The 13,888-nt window shown below is 54.1% G+C and overlaps 1 protein-coding gene across 2 annotated transcripts in view; it reads left to right on the plus strand.

The window, feature by feature from the left end:
- The first annotated feature begins 257 nt into the window (after positions 1-257).
- Positions 258-13,888, plus strand: part of LOC126569775 (F-actin-monooxygenase Mical) — a 43,451-nt gene continuing 29,820 nt past the window's right edge. The window contains exons 1-2 of one of the 2 annotated variants that reach the window (XM_050227118.1): positions 258-384; positions 2,068-2,873. The gene's annotated coding sequence lies outside the window, so the exon portion shown is untranslated. The remainder of the gene's footprint in view (positions 385-2,067; positions 2,874-13,888) is intronic. The other variant, XM_050227125.1, reaches the window with a different exon arrangement.

The following is a 13,888-nucleotide window of genomic DNA, read 5'->3' on the forward strand; positions in this document are numbered from 1 at the left end:
TTTTAAATTTTTTTTTACATTTTGTACATTGTACTAACGGTTTTATAACTGCTATCTATTTGTCTCACTACGTTACAAATGAAAGCTTGCGGTCGTGGTTGAGGTACTTTTAAATAATGTCAACCTGGCACGGTTCCTATGTTGGTCCTGGCGCCAGTGAACGAGGTGCACTCGTCAGCATAAGTTTGAGAAAACGAGAGAGCATACGCGAAACTCCACGGCGAACGTCACGGCCAATGCGTGTAGCTACGGCTCTCGTTCGTTAATTGGCCAAAGGGGTTGTACCGTTGTTTCACTCATCGCGCGAACGCCGAGCGTAAAAGTTAGTGATGTTCGACTGTGGTGCAGCAGCAAACACCCAATCACCAGTTGGTTAAGTTTCTGGTAAGTGTATGTCAACGCGGAAATGTTCGTGTGGGTGGGTGAAGGAGTGGTGTACGTGTGTGCTCCTTTTCCACCGGGCCCGCGATGATCAACGGATGCGGTCCGGCACGTTTTCCCATATCCATGTGGTCATCTGCATGATCTCCATCATTTCTCCAACTCGTCGTCGTCGCCATCGCCAAAATGCTCTTCCCCTGCCTTTCCGTGCCATAGTGAATGGGATAACGGGGAGCACCAAAGACAGCAGACAGTGCGTATGTGTGTGTGTATTTGTGCGTGCCTGCGAGAGAGTGAGTGTGTGCGGGATGCTTGAAAGGCTTGCCGAGACGAGACGGACGAGACCAGGGGACAGCCGGCCAGCATAAAAGCCAGCCAGCAGCAGCAGCATCGGCTGCAATCCCGGTTCACAAATTCCATGAGACACCGTCCGATGCCGAATGTCCTTTTTGGCTACCTGCGATACCGACCGACTCATTCGCTACCTCACCGGCCAGGTGGATGACAGCATAGCGAGGCAAAGCCCAGCGTGACGACTTGACAAAGGGCGGTGCTATCCCCTCAGGTTCCCCCCGACCATCGACCCCAAGATGTCCGTCGGCTTTGCAATGGCCGCGACCGCGAATGATTGGCCAATTGGGCCGGCCCGTTACGTTATCGAGGAAATGATAATAACACAAAACACTGCTGCAGCACCAAAGCACACCAGCAACAATAACAACGGATCTATGGCGAAGAATGGGCGTAAATGCGAGAGAAAGAGCGAGAGCGAGAGAGAAAGAGAAAGGCTTCGACTGCCAGGCGGCTGGAGCAGCGATGGAGAAACAATGGAATATGCTGGGGCCTTCGCTTTCCACAAAGAGAGCGCAGCAGAGAGAAAGAGAGAGAGAGTGAGGGAGAGAAAGATGGAGGTAGCAAAATGGTGATAGTTAGAGAGAGAACGAGTGTGCATAAGTTTGAGCATAAGCATGAGCTAGCGAAAGAGGGACAGCGAGAGCGTGAGAATGCGTGATTTGGAGCATAGCGTTGATGTCGCTCGGGTGTGTGCATACGCCTGCTGCTGGAAGCCCATGCTGGAGAGCGCAACCACCATTGTGGGCCAAAGATGGGCATCGCATCTCTGCGTCTGCATAGCGCACAGGCATAAAACACAAGGTGCACCAGGGTGGAATGGACTGGTATCGACATTTTGGGACACATTGGAGAGGCGGGAGGGTTCCGAGATATAAAGAGCACCAGCGGCGACAGGTAGGGGATAGAGAGCGAAAGAGAGTGCGAGACGGGGAAGAAATGGCATGTCCAAGGACGTTGCTTATGTTGCGGGAGTAATCAGGAGCTAGTGGCGGAAGTGAATAGGCTCTAGGCCTCATAACAGCAGCAGCAGCAGCAGCAGCATAATCAAGGCCAGCATTACTGCCTGGAGCCCTGTCTCTCTCTCTCTCTCTCTCTCTCTCTCTCTCTCTCTCTCTTGCTCTCCTGCTCTCTCCTCTCTCTGCTTTCTGTGTGCGGCGAGGACACCGCAGGCTGGCGTGACGCAATTGATGACGTTCTTCCGGTGATCCTGTCTCTTGGTAGCCGGTTCATTTGGCACATCCAACATCCTCCCCCACTCCCACCAAACCCTTGCCCACGGTGGCTCTCACACTCTCCCTCTCTCTCTCTCTTTCTCTCTGCCTCTCTTTACAGCTGAGTGTTTTGTTTTGATTTTGTTTTGCTTCCGGGACGTTCCGGGACGTCCCGTGTTGTAGCGTATTATTCCGCGTTGTTCCTTTTTCGCGTACCGCGCGGACGGGTCGCTTTGTATCTGGCCGTACATCCGCATACAAGCCTCCGGCACTCTCGGGCACCACCGTCGGCCAACCAGCCTGCCAGCCAGCTAGCCAGCCAGGCGAGCGAGCGAACGCAAGGACGCAAGCGCGCGGGCGCGCCCATCCACCATCCCCGAGGGAAACTCATCCACCACTAACGACGACTACACATTCACACAAACATATACATATACGAAACGATAATACGATACGCGCGCGCGAGCAACATCAATCAGCTTCAGCATCCTTCAACAATCAATCCGGCACCGCGTAAACCGCGCTCCCTGTGACCACAACAACAGCCGTTTAGCAGCGGGAGAAAACGCACCGTGGGAGTGACCGCACCAGGTGTGTTTGTGTGTGTGCGTGTTTGTGTGCTAGCTGTGCTGTGCGTGTGCTTTTAACGGTGTGTCGGCCAAGGGGAATCGAGAAAGGGAGTGTGTGAGAGCAAGGTGGGGTGTGGTGTGGTGTGGTGTGTGGCCGGTGTACTCCGGCCCGCCTCTGCACACACACACACACACACGTGGCCACACAAACACACACCCACCCACACGTCGTGGTGGTCAAGGGGTTGTACCGTAACCCTTACACACCAGGCACCAGTGGTAACCAGCAGTAGAGACATCAGCGTCGGTCGGCAGCTCCGAAGACACCTAACAACACATACACTCATACTGCAGAAAGGTAGGTCCACAGGGAGCCACCGTATGCTCGCAAAACTACATGCCCCCAAAACTCTCCTATCATCGCTCTTCATCTCAGCTCCAATGACAACAATATCATGCATCAACAACAACAGCAACAGCACTCTCGTGCAAGAGCGGTGACGCATCAACAGCGAGGTGCGCTCTGCTGCAATCGAAGATGCGGTCCGATGGCCTTTCATGGGGTGTCATCGTCGTCGCTTATCAGAGTCAGACACCCGTTTTCCCCCACCCTCGCTGTATTGCTCGGCGGGGCCCCCCGGGGCGGTTGAAGGTCTCTCGTGCGAGCGCGCAATATTGATTGGAGCGCATTTCCGCGTTCTGTAGATCAGCTGTTCGTGCAGATGCGCTCGCTCACTCACTGGCTCAGTCCTTGCTCGTAGGACACGTCAACCGTCGCCGCGTAAGGCGAGCACGCTGTGACCGTGTTTCCTTGCCTTCTAAGGCATGTCTCGCGGTCCCCACGGATTGCGTGCCAGCGAGCAAGCAACAGTATCCACCAGACCAGACCCGTCCAGTGAGCGGTCTGATCTCATCGCCGTCGCCGTCGCCGTCATCGCGCTTCGTGCACGCGTCGGATGACCAACGCGGGATGAGCAAACGCTGTGCCGGCCCGGCCCGGTCAAGGCTAGGGGCGCCGTAGCCGTTCGTTCTGGAAGTGATGCGAAGACGAGGAAACCCGAGACACTTCACTGTGTTCTCTCTCGCTTTTTCTCTCTGTCCAGCGCGCGTCTGGCTCCATACTCCATACTCTGCCACCGTGCGTGCGTCGATTTCGCGCGATACGCTCTACAGTCGAGAGTCGTGATGGAGGTTGGTGGTTCGATTTCAAATTCCTCGACCATTCCATGACGCACACACATATGGAGCCGCGCACCTACATCGCTTCTTGGTGGCGCGGTGGCTGCTCTCCGGATTTGGTGCGGCTCACCATCTACGTCCCACTGCTGCTGCTGCTGCTGCTGCGTGGTTCACCTTGAGCAGCTCGCGTCTTTCAAGTGTCGTGCACAACGCGCGTTGCACACAGCGAGACAGAACACGGCCGGATCGCCGGTAACAAAAGGGGGCAAACATCATCCAAGCGGTCCCGGTCTTGATTGGTGCAGTTCCTTGCCAGCGGCCGGCGATCCGTCTAATGAGACCGCATCGCGTCGCGCGTTTGCGCGCCTGGAATGGGAGGTCCTCGCGATCATCTACCTTCCCTCTCTCTTTTCTCTATCTCTTTTTTTCGCTTCTCCCCGGTTTGGTGAGTCTACTGATCACTAATTGAAGGCAACGGCCGGCCGGCCGTCGACGTCGTCGTTCGGTTCCGCTCGATGCTAAATTGCATGTTCGTTGTCGTTGCATTTTATTTATTTATTTTTGTTTTTTTTATTCAATCCGGAGGTCTCGGGCCCTCCCTTTCGGGCACTTGGACGAGGGGTAGCCGGGTGCGTTTGCGGATTTTCTGACAAACAACATCGTTCCCCTTCCAACCCCACAGTCGATCATCTGCCTTCGCTGTTCTCTCGCTCACTCTACTCTTCTGTCAACGAACGTTCTGGTTACAAAAACATTTGGTATTCGCGTGTATGTTTGTTTGTGTGTTTGCGGGTATGGTTTTAGTTGTTAAATTTCCCTTCCTTCTCCTCTCCCTTCCCGACACTGCCATGCGATGACCGCATGTTGCGTAACGCGCTGTACACTGACACCTCCCGGCGGGATGAAGTCCTCGTCCCCTAGGCCGGCCGGCTCCTCAATTTGCTCAGAAAGTATAAAGCGCGAGCATCGCGAGCCACACGACCAGACCAGGCGAAGAAGCGTGCCAGCGAGCCCCAGGGCAGCTAAGCGAGAAGATCGATGCAAAGGAACGATGGACGGACGGACGGACGAAAGGGTGATCTAATGGGCAACAAGACAGACACCCGCGAAGCACGACGTGCGTGTCGCGCACAAGTGGTGGACGCCGTCGCCGTTGCCGTCGCTAAATTTAGCGAAACATACTCCACCAACACCCACCGCCCCTCTTTCTCTCCTGCTGTCTCTCTCTCTCTCTCTCTCTCTCTCTCTCTCTCTCTCTCTCTTTCTCTCTCACACTCTCTCCCTTTTCGCGTTTCCTCTGGAGAATGCCGCGCAGGGGGGGGCCCTCCTCGAGCATAAAGCATAATTCAAGCCAATCCTACTTTTTGGCATCCTGCCCGGTAGCATAAACTGGTGCGTCCCAGTGCGCAGAACACGCGCAGCCGTTCCGTTCTTCGGCGGCGACGCGACCGGCCTTAAAATAAGTTCTCGAGAACCGCGACAGACGGACGACGTGAATGAGACGAGCGAGAGAGAGAGAGAGAGAGAAGGTGGTGGGTGGTGGTGGTGGAGCAGGAGACTGGTTGGCGCTGGGTGACTGAGATGGTGTTTCTGGCGCCTAAATCCCCACCCCCGCACAGGCCAGCACAAGCCAGCCGGCTCATTCGCAGGAGCAAATAATTAAGAGCGAGCACCCAGAACCTCTCAACTGCTGTTGCGGCAGCGAACTGGTTTCTTTTTCCTTTTGGGATCCCTTTTTTTTTGGGGGGAAAATAAAAGAGAGATAAAGAGCAAGTACCACACCACATACAAATCAATCAATCGCTTGTGCTAATCCAACCCCCCAACACCTTCTTCCCTCACACACATATCGAGTGGCGATCGAGTTATGCTGCATCGTTCGTGGCATCAATTTCGCGCCAAAAATAACAGTGTACCCACCGGCCGGGTGTGTGGCCGAATTATTCGCATTGCACACACCACCCAACCGTCGCCCACCAACTCGTTCTCTTGTTTCGTTCGAGGACCCCCTGGGGGCCGGCATCGCCAATCGGTTTCGGCTTCGATGAATGGCTGATAAGTCGAACGTTTGTCCCCGATTGTCTTGCCGGTTGTGAGTGGGACGGCTGCTCCTCTTCTTCTTCTTCTTCGAACTTCTCTCATCTTGGGCGGCGCGGCCCTCTTTTTTTACGCAATCTTTACGCTGTGCGCCCGCCCGTCAGCTGGCAACATCACGCGCGCACGTTGCAAGTTGACATCGCGCCTCTCGTGGTGCAGTACATTTCACCCGCTTCCGCTGCCCACCCCTTCGCTTCTTTCTCTCACTCTCTCTCTCGTCAGCTCCGATTTCCTCTCTTTTCTCGCTCGCTCGCGGCTCGCATGCGCTGCACTTTCGTCGAATTCTGTGCCAAACTCCCGATCAGTGAGGACACTGTTGGCTGCACTATGTCGTCTCACCAAACGCTAGTCCTGGTTGTTCAGTGTGTGACGCATCCCCCCGCATGTGAGTTACGCAAGTCTCAAGAACCACCCCCCCGGGGGCACCTCGCCTCCGTTCCACTCCGATTCCGGAATGATCATCGGGATCGTTGGGTGTCGCGCCACGTGACTCATCTGCCCATCTTGAGTGACGCACAGCGTGTCCCACTCGTTTCTTTCTTTCATTCTCTCTCTTACTCACCCTTTTTTTTTTGCTCCCTTTCCATCTTTTCTACTTTGCTCGATGCTTTCCTTTTGATGCGATTGCGTTCGCTTGTGCTCTGTGGTGAGGGTGGCCTGGTTGTGTGGCCACGATTTTCCGGCACTCCACGAAACCCCATGGCGATGATCATCATCGTCGTCGTCTGTCGTTGCTGATGTTGTCGAATATGGAATAAAAACATTGGGAGCAGGGCAGTGACAATGCCGCTGGCGCCGATCTTGGAGGAGAGAGCGAGCGCCGTCTTGGTTGGTTGGGAGCACCTGAGCATCCATCAAAGAAACCACTGCTTGCATCATCATCATCATCAGCAGCAGCAACTAATTTGATTGATTGCGGCGCGACCGAGCGACCGAGAAAAGCGCCGAGCGCCACCACCGACAGCAGCGGCAGCAGCAACTGGAGCACCACAGCGCACTTTGCGGCCACTTCAGCGGGAAATGAGCAGGCGGGGGTTGGATCGCGGGGATCAAGCCACCGACGCCGCATTTTCCAGTAGGCCGGCCGGCGCAGTAATTGCATTTTCCGCCTGTTGGAAAACGGCAGAGAAGAAGAGGAGAGAATGAGAGAGCAGAAGAAAAACCACCCAGCAAAAGCCACCCCTTTCCCCCGTCATTGTTTGATTCAATTCGGTTGTCCAAGTGTGCGCCTTCGCTCTTTTTCCATCCTGGGCATTTTCTCGCCGCGCTGGAAAGTGTCTTTTTATTTATTGTTTTTTTTTTCGTGTGCTCTGGAACCAAATGCGCAGAAAATTGCGCTTCAAGATCAAGATCGGACGGCCGGCAGACCGGGGGTTGCGCCGTTTTCCAATTTGCCCCTCCATCGAGTGGCGTGGCTCCCCTTTGAGAAGGTGTTACGGTTTCGCTTCCGCCAACTTCCGTTGACAGGTTGGGTGACAAAACGATCGACAAAATGGCCCCCTGTCCCACCGGAAAACCAGGCCAGCTTTCAGCTGTGGCGGTAGCGTGAAAATTGTGAGGAAAACCGCGAAAAACAAAAAAAAAACACGCGGAAAACAACAACCGGAAAGTGATGGTGCCGCCCAACGGGCTCCCCCCCCCCCCCCGGACTCCGGTTCCTTCGCAATCTGGTGCTCTGTATTTGGAAAATCGAATCATATCCCCCCCCCCCCGGACTCCGGTTCCTTCGCAATCTGGTGCTCTGTATTTGGAAAATCGAATCATATCCCCCCCCCCCCCTGTTTCACATCACCCTCCGCCCATAGCGGGGTGCGCACTAAATCAATTTGGATTTCTCTTTCAGCCGGATGTGTGCTAGTGGCACATTCTCTCCCTCTCTCTTTCTTTCTCGATCGCTGTGTGCTGCGTGGTTTGATGGTAGCTTATTTTTTATTTTTTGGGTTGCTGTTGGTCTCAGCGGGCTTGCCTATCTCCCTTTCACTAACCACCCTTCTCTCATTCTCTCTACTCTGGCGTCTGAGCTTTTCCAGTAAGCATTTTAATTAAGCGGTTCCACCCATCGACTCACTCGCAGCATCGCGATTCCCCCGCTACCGGAAGCCGGTAGAAGATCCCCCGCGATCCACCGCGTGTGCGCACTCCGCTGCAGCGCAATCCACCTTCAACCCTGACTGACGGCTGCTCCTGGCCCTTATCCTGAAGCCGCACATCCCAGACAAGCTCCGGGGATTTGCTGCCGTTTTAACGATCCAACTAATCTCCCTTCAACCCCCCTCTCTTTCTGTCTCTCTTTTTTCCTCTACCACTAATTGCATGCGTCTGGGGAAATTAAAATTTAAATTAAGGAAAAAGCAGTTTGAAGCGTTGGTCCAGCGTCGGCTCTGACGGTTTACGATGCGCCAGATCGGTTCTCGGCATCGGTCGTAAAGTCCAGTGCGCTCGATCGATCCCATGGTGAACGGTGCTCATGCAAGGACCGGTGTGCTGCAGGACCCAGCAACAAACAACAACCACCACCACCACAACTACTACTACTCTCACGTTCGTAAATACCTAATCGTCCGGCCGGCTCCCGGTTTACCGATAATGGCATTATTGATCTCACACGAGTGAGGAAGCCGCGCCATGCCGATGCGGATATCGTGGCGACGCCAAAAGATAATTTATTTATTTTGCAACCCTCTCCCCGGCCATTCTTTTTATCGAACGAAGGCTTCTTCGGCATGATCCATGTCGAGACGGAGCATTAAAAAATAACGTTCACGAGCAGACGAGACGGTTTTTATGAGTTATTTCTTTTTTCTCTTCCACTTCGAGAAGATTCGATTTGCTAAATCCGGGCTGCGCTGCAGCAGCTGCATCAGTAGAGTAGGTGTAGTAGTAGTAAGTAGTAGTCGATAGTTTGTATGGCAGAAAAAGAGGGATTGAACGCATGTGAATCTCCCCGTTCTTGGCCTCCCCCTTGGAGTGGAGAGTCCTGCAGAGAGGATCTCTTAAAGGAGGAAAAAAAGATTTATTTTGCCCCCGTCCTCCTCTCTTTCTGCTACACCTTCCACTTCATCCACTTAAAAGCTCTTCTAAAAGAGCAGTTACGGTGCGTTTTATCGGCCATTTGCTGCGCCGTGCGTGCATCCTCGCAGGCCGTCGCAAAGCTGTTGCGGCGCTGGTGTTAACGGCCGTCAGGTCCGGGGTGGTCACTCCTGTTGGCTGCTGCTGCTGCTGCTGCCTGGGCTGGTGACAATTATTTAATGCGTTCCAGCCGCCGCTCTCCTTCTTCGCACATTCGCTCGGTACCCTGATTTGGAGCTTAACCGTTTTTACGGCTTTTTAATGCTATTCACTACCTCCCGCTTCACTGCCAATGGGCGGTTGCGGATCGTATCAGACCGTATCTCTGATGGGGAATGTTATTAAAAGGGAGGTGACGGCGGGGCTGAGGGTCGGGTGGCTATGCAAATGATATCGCAGAGAGCCGTCCGACGGAGGAGAACATTAACCGAATCAATGGCAAGCGATCTGGGTGGAAAATCGTAAAAAAAAGGCACAGATACCTCTAGCCACACGCAGGGCCACCATAAAATGGCTTTTTAATAATTTGGCTCACCGCCGGCCAGCTCGTGCTGCTCGTGTGGGGTGTGCCGTGACGACGTTGTTCGCATTTTTTCGCGACGGTGACGGCGGCGGCGGCGGCGCCGTTTTGGCCAAGGCGAAAGGAATGCAGCGCTGACACGACGCACGCATCTGATCATCGTGCGCGCACAGCGCACGCCTGCGCACTCTGTGCTGCTGCTGCTGCTGCTGCTGCTGCTGCTTCTGTGGTGCGCGTTTCGTCCAAAAATAAAATCAAACACACACGCGTGTACACACGCCGGTAAGGGCCACTGCGGTGGCCTGGTATCTGGCCCTCGGTGGGGAGATGAACCCATTTCCGATTTGTCCGTTGTCGCTGTCCTAACCTCGCCTATCCCAGCGCGGTGCAGTGCGTCTGTTGCGCGCGCGCGCACGGATGCCCCCTTCTTTCTCTCTCTCTGGCGCGCGCTCTGGAGTGTCGGCATCTCTATCGGCGCCGCGGTGCTGGTGTTTCCAAAAATAAGTTCTCCAGCAACCGTCGTGCGGTGGGGAAGAGGAGTGGGGTTGTGAACCGGGATCCGGGAGAGAGACCGGGTATCTATCGGCGCTTATCGCGCTCGCGCGCCCGCCCGCTGCACCTCTTCTCCACCGGTCTGTCCGGTGATGTTGCGATAGAAAAGTGCGAAACCATCAGTTCCTACTCCCCATCAGCTGAGCACCTTACGTGACCGGGGTGTGCGTGCCAAGGAAGGGGAGGTAGGGCGCGGCTACACCCCTGACAAGCCTTGCGAGCGCGCGCGCGCGTCATGTGCACGTCACGCGGAGAGGGGGGGAAGGGGAGGTCATGGATTAAGGCGCTTATCCCACTGCATGATACGGTTTGTACGCAGTAGCGCTGATCCGGAAAAGGGGTGTTCGTGTACGGTCAAGGTTCATGCACGGGGAAGGGGGAGGTACCGTTGATGACCTTTACCTAGCCGAGAGATGCACGATGAAACATATGGTGAGTCTCTCAGAATGGCATTATTGATGGATGGATGGTCATTCCATCTCGTGCGATTGCGTCGTGCGCACCGTGAAGCTCTCTCTTTCTCTCTTTCTCTCTCTCGTGCGCGCGCCGACCATCGATCGTCAAAGTCGAGATCATGAGCCTTGTGACCTCCAGACGCGATGCGCATATCTTCCGTGCCTTCCGCGCGAATATTCGCTGCGCCTACACACAGCTTCTCTTTGGCTGCACAAGGAAACACGCCCACAGCAAAACAGGAAAGGCCAAGGGACAGTAAAAGGCTTCTGTTTTGCGGAATGCTAAACAATAAATGTTTGCAAAATGGAAATTAAAATTAACTATCACGATTCGTTTCTCATTTCTTTTCTGGTTTCTATTCGCGTTGCTCGCAAGTGAATGCGCGATTTGAATACATTTTCTATCGTGTTTCTATCTCTGATTTAGCAGCTTTTGATTCGATTTTGATCGATGATTGGTTAGCTACTGTTGCTCCAAAAAAAAACACGAATCAAAAACGAGAGCCTGCCACAAGAAGCATGCAACAAGAAGCTACCAAATGATGGTAGATTTTTCTCTAGAGATGTGTTGACGCGAGGTTACAGGAGTTGAACCTTTGGCGAGGATAAAATTCCCCCCTGTTGGCCTCCTGTGATCGATTAGAAGGTTAGAAGGGTTTGTTTTGTGTGGAGGAAAAAGGGGAGAGAAAGAGAGCGATAGCGAGAGAGAGAGCGATAAAAAGGCATTGCGGTAGTGCGTCACGCACCACCGGCGCGCTGTGCGCTTGGGGCCTCGCTGCTGTGCGTGCGCGCGCGCGGCCCCCTGTGTCTGTGCAGCCGAGCGGAGAAAGTAAAAGGGTAACACAATCGAGTAGCGGCTGCCGTTTCATGTCAAATACGCGAAAGAGAATGCGGGGGAGAGAAAGACACTGAGCTACGAGAGCGATAGACAGAGAGTGAATAAAAAAAAAAAAGAAAGAACAAACTATGGTGCAACAGCAACACAGTTGCAGCCGAGACTAGAAGCATGTGATGTGTGCAGGCCCGTGAAAATGTCGTACGCGCCTCCGCGATCCATCAGCGATACAGGGCACGGGCGAGGGTCAGACAGAAGGATCTCCGGCAGCTTCTCTAACTCTGCCTAGCGGCCCGGGACACAGCCAGCCTCTCGGAGACCTTTCCTGGGCGTAAGGATCTCGCTTTCGATCTGTTGAATCTCGTAAAGGATGAAAAAGTGGGGAGGTGGGGACTAGCAGTGTGAGTGATCGAGTGCGGAGCGCTGGTTCTTCCTTCACTCGCGTTCTCGTTCACTCGTTTTAGGTAGTTTTCCTTCATCATCAGCTTTTTTACTTTTCCGTCGCTTCCTGTTTTCCCAGTGAATCACTCCATTCTCCTCCCCCCCCACCTTTTTGTCACGCTTTCACCTCTACGCTTGATTGCACCCGCGCTGCCGGGGGGGGCAGCCTGTTCCGGTCGGTGCTCCGTACTGTTCTCCTCCCTTTTCCCCCTCTTCACCACACCCCCAGACGTTCACGAACTTCCGGAGGGCGACATTGAATCAATGTCTCACCGGGCCACCCCCCCCCCCCCCCCTCACCCTGCCGGGGGCCAAACCCATCGCACCGACGCACCATTAAGGGTAGTCGGCGGACGGGATCGAACCCTTTTCCTCGTACAAATAGTGTGTGTTTCTGTTTTCCAAAATAGAAATAAACACCCCTCTCACGCACTCTTCTCTGTGGAAAAAGGGGGGAGGGAGGGGAGACCACCTGCCCTGGATCGATTCGATTTGGCCACGCACGCGGCGATCGTAATAAGCCGTAACAACAAGCGCACGCAGCAAGCTTGGCATAACATGCACCAACCAGCAGCATATGTTGCGCGTAGGTGGATGGGATGGGCGTATGGGGTCTATTGCATGCCTGCGAACATGCCCATACAACCATCCTCATCATCATCATCATCGTCGTCGTCATCGCTTCCTGTGTTTGTGTGCGATTGTGTAATGCCGGTGCGCGAAGACGCATCGCTGGAGTGCTTGCAGTGCTGCATTGCTATGCAATTTCCACTCCTTCTCCTCCTCCTCCTCCTCCTCCTCCTCCTCCTCCTCCTCCTCCACCTGTAGCTCCTCTCCAGTCCATGGTTCCGGGGATGGTCCAAAAGATGGGCCGAAAAATCAAAATTCAAACGGAAGCAGCAGCATCGGAAAGTGACGCTTGTGTTGGCGAATCACCAGCAACCAGCCAGCACCCGTGCAGGAGAAGATTGGAATTACGACAGTGCGTTACGTGTGGCATCTCATCGTCATCATCATCATCATCATCATCACCATTTGCATTGAACCCCTCCCCGAGACTTGTCTTCCGGGATTCGCAAGCCGCAAATCACCTCGCGATCAATGGGAAACTTTCGGATCGAAAGAGGCGGCGCACAGAACAATCCACTGCACCCGAAGAAGCATTTTAGGGTGTTCTTCACCGCTCTCGCTTTGTGCGTTACCGTGTGAAGTAACCAATGTTTTTTTTTTATGTTGCAACATCGCTACTGCCACCACGTGCGCGTGCGTGCGCATATCACATTTCCGCTCGAGTGGCTCACTGATAGGTGATAACTCTGGCGCCTGCTGGTTACTGCCAGTGGTCACTGGAGACACAGTAACAAGCCCGGATCGCCGCCGATCGCTGGTGCGGCTGTGGGCGCTGGGCCATGGTTTCGATTGCATGATGATTCGACGTAGCGCACGTGCGCACTTTTGCGTATGCAGATCCCCCCCCCGCATAGAGAGGCGATAGGCCGTAAGAACCTCGCGAACCTGTCATAACGCGCGCGGTTACGATCTAGCAAAAGTATCCAGCGCGCCAGGTCGATGGCTCGTTTCGCTTTACACCCTGGCACTGCCAGGCTTAATGTACGGGGAATCGCTGGCAGAGCAAGATGGTTTTTTAATTTCATCTCCATCCCTTCCATTCGGATAATACTCTTGCCGTGGTGTGCCCCGATCGTTAAAAGGATATATGCGCCCCAACCGGTCGGTGTGTGACCTCTGGGTGGCACACTCGAAACCACGCTCGCTGCACCGGTTCGCGGTGGCGGGCGGATTTTCTCGAGATTTTTTTCACTTCCCGCTTTTTTTTTCTCTATATTTTAATGTTACTTTTATGATTTTTATTTTTTATCTCCCTTAATCTCCCGGTCTAACCCGCCAGGGAGTGCTGTGATCGGCGGGGCCTGGACAAGATGGCAAAGCGATCGATCCAAGTGCCCGCCAGCAAACTGGCCCGGCCAATCGTTACTAGTCCATAAAAGACGCTGCAAAAAGGACCGTTTAAAAGGAAATGCACACCGCGAGACCGGAAAAGCTGTGGACCTGCCGTGCTTGTGTTGTGGTTAGCGGCATTAACGGTCATCGTCTAATGGACTATCATCGTTGCTAAATGTTTGTATTAAGAAAGGAGGCTTTGATGCATCCATGCAACGTGTGCAGCTGCACACGTCCCATGAGGACGAAAAAGAGGGGGGAAT

This window comes from Anopheles aquasalis, chromosome X (assembly GCF_943734665.1).
Source record: "Anopheles aquasalis chromosome X, idAnoAquaMG_Q_19, whole genome shotgun sequence".
Taxonomy (NCBI): domain Eukaryota; kingdom Metazoa; phylum Arthropoda; class Insecta; order Diptera; family Culicidae; genus Anopheles; species Anopheles aquasalis.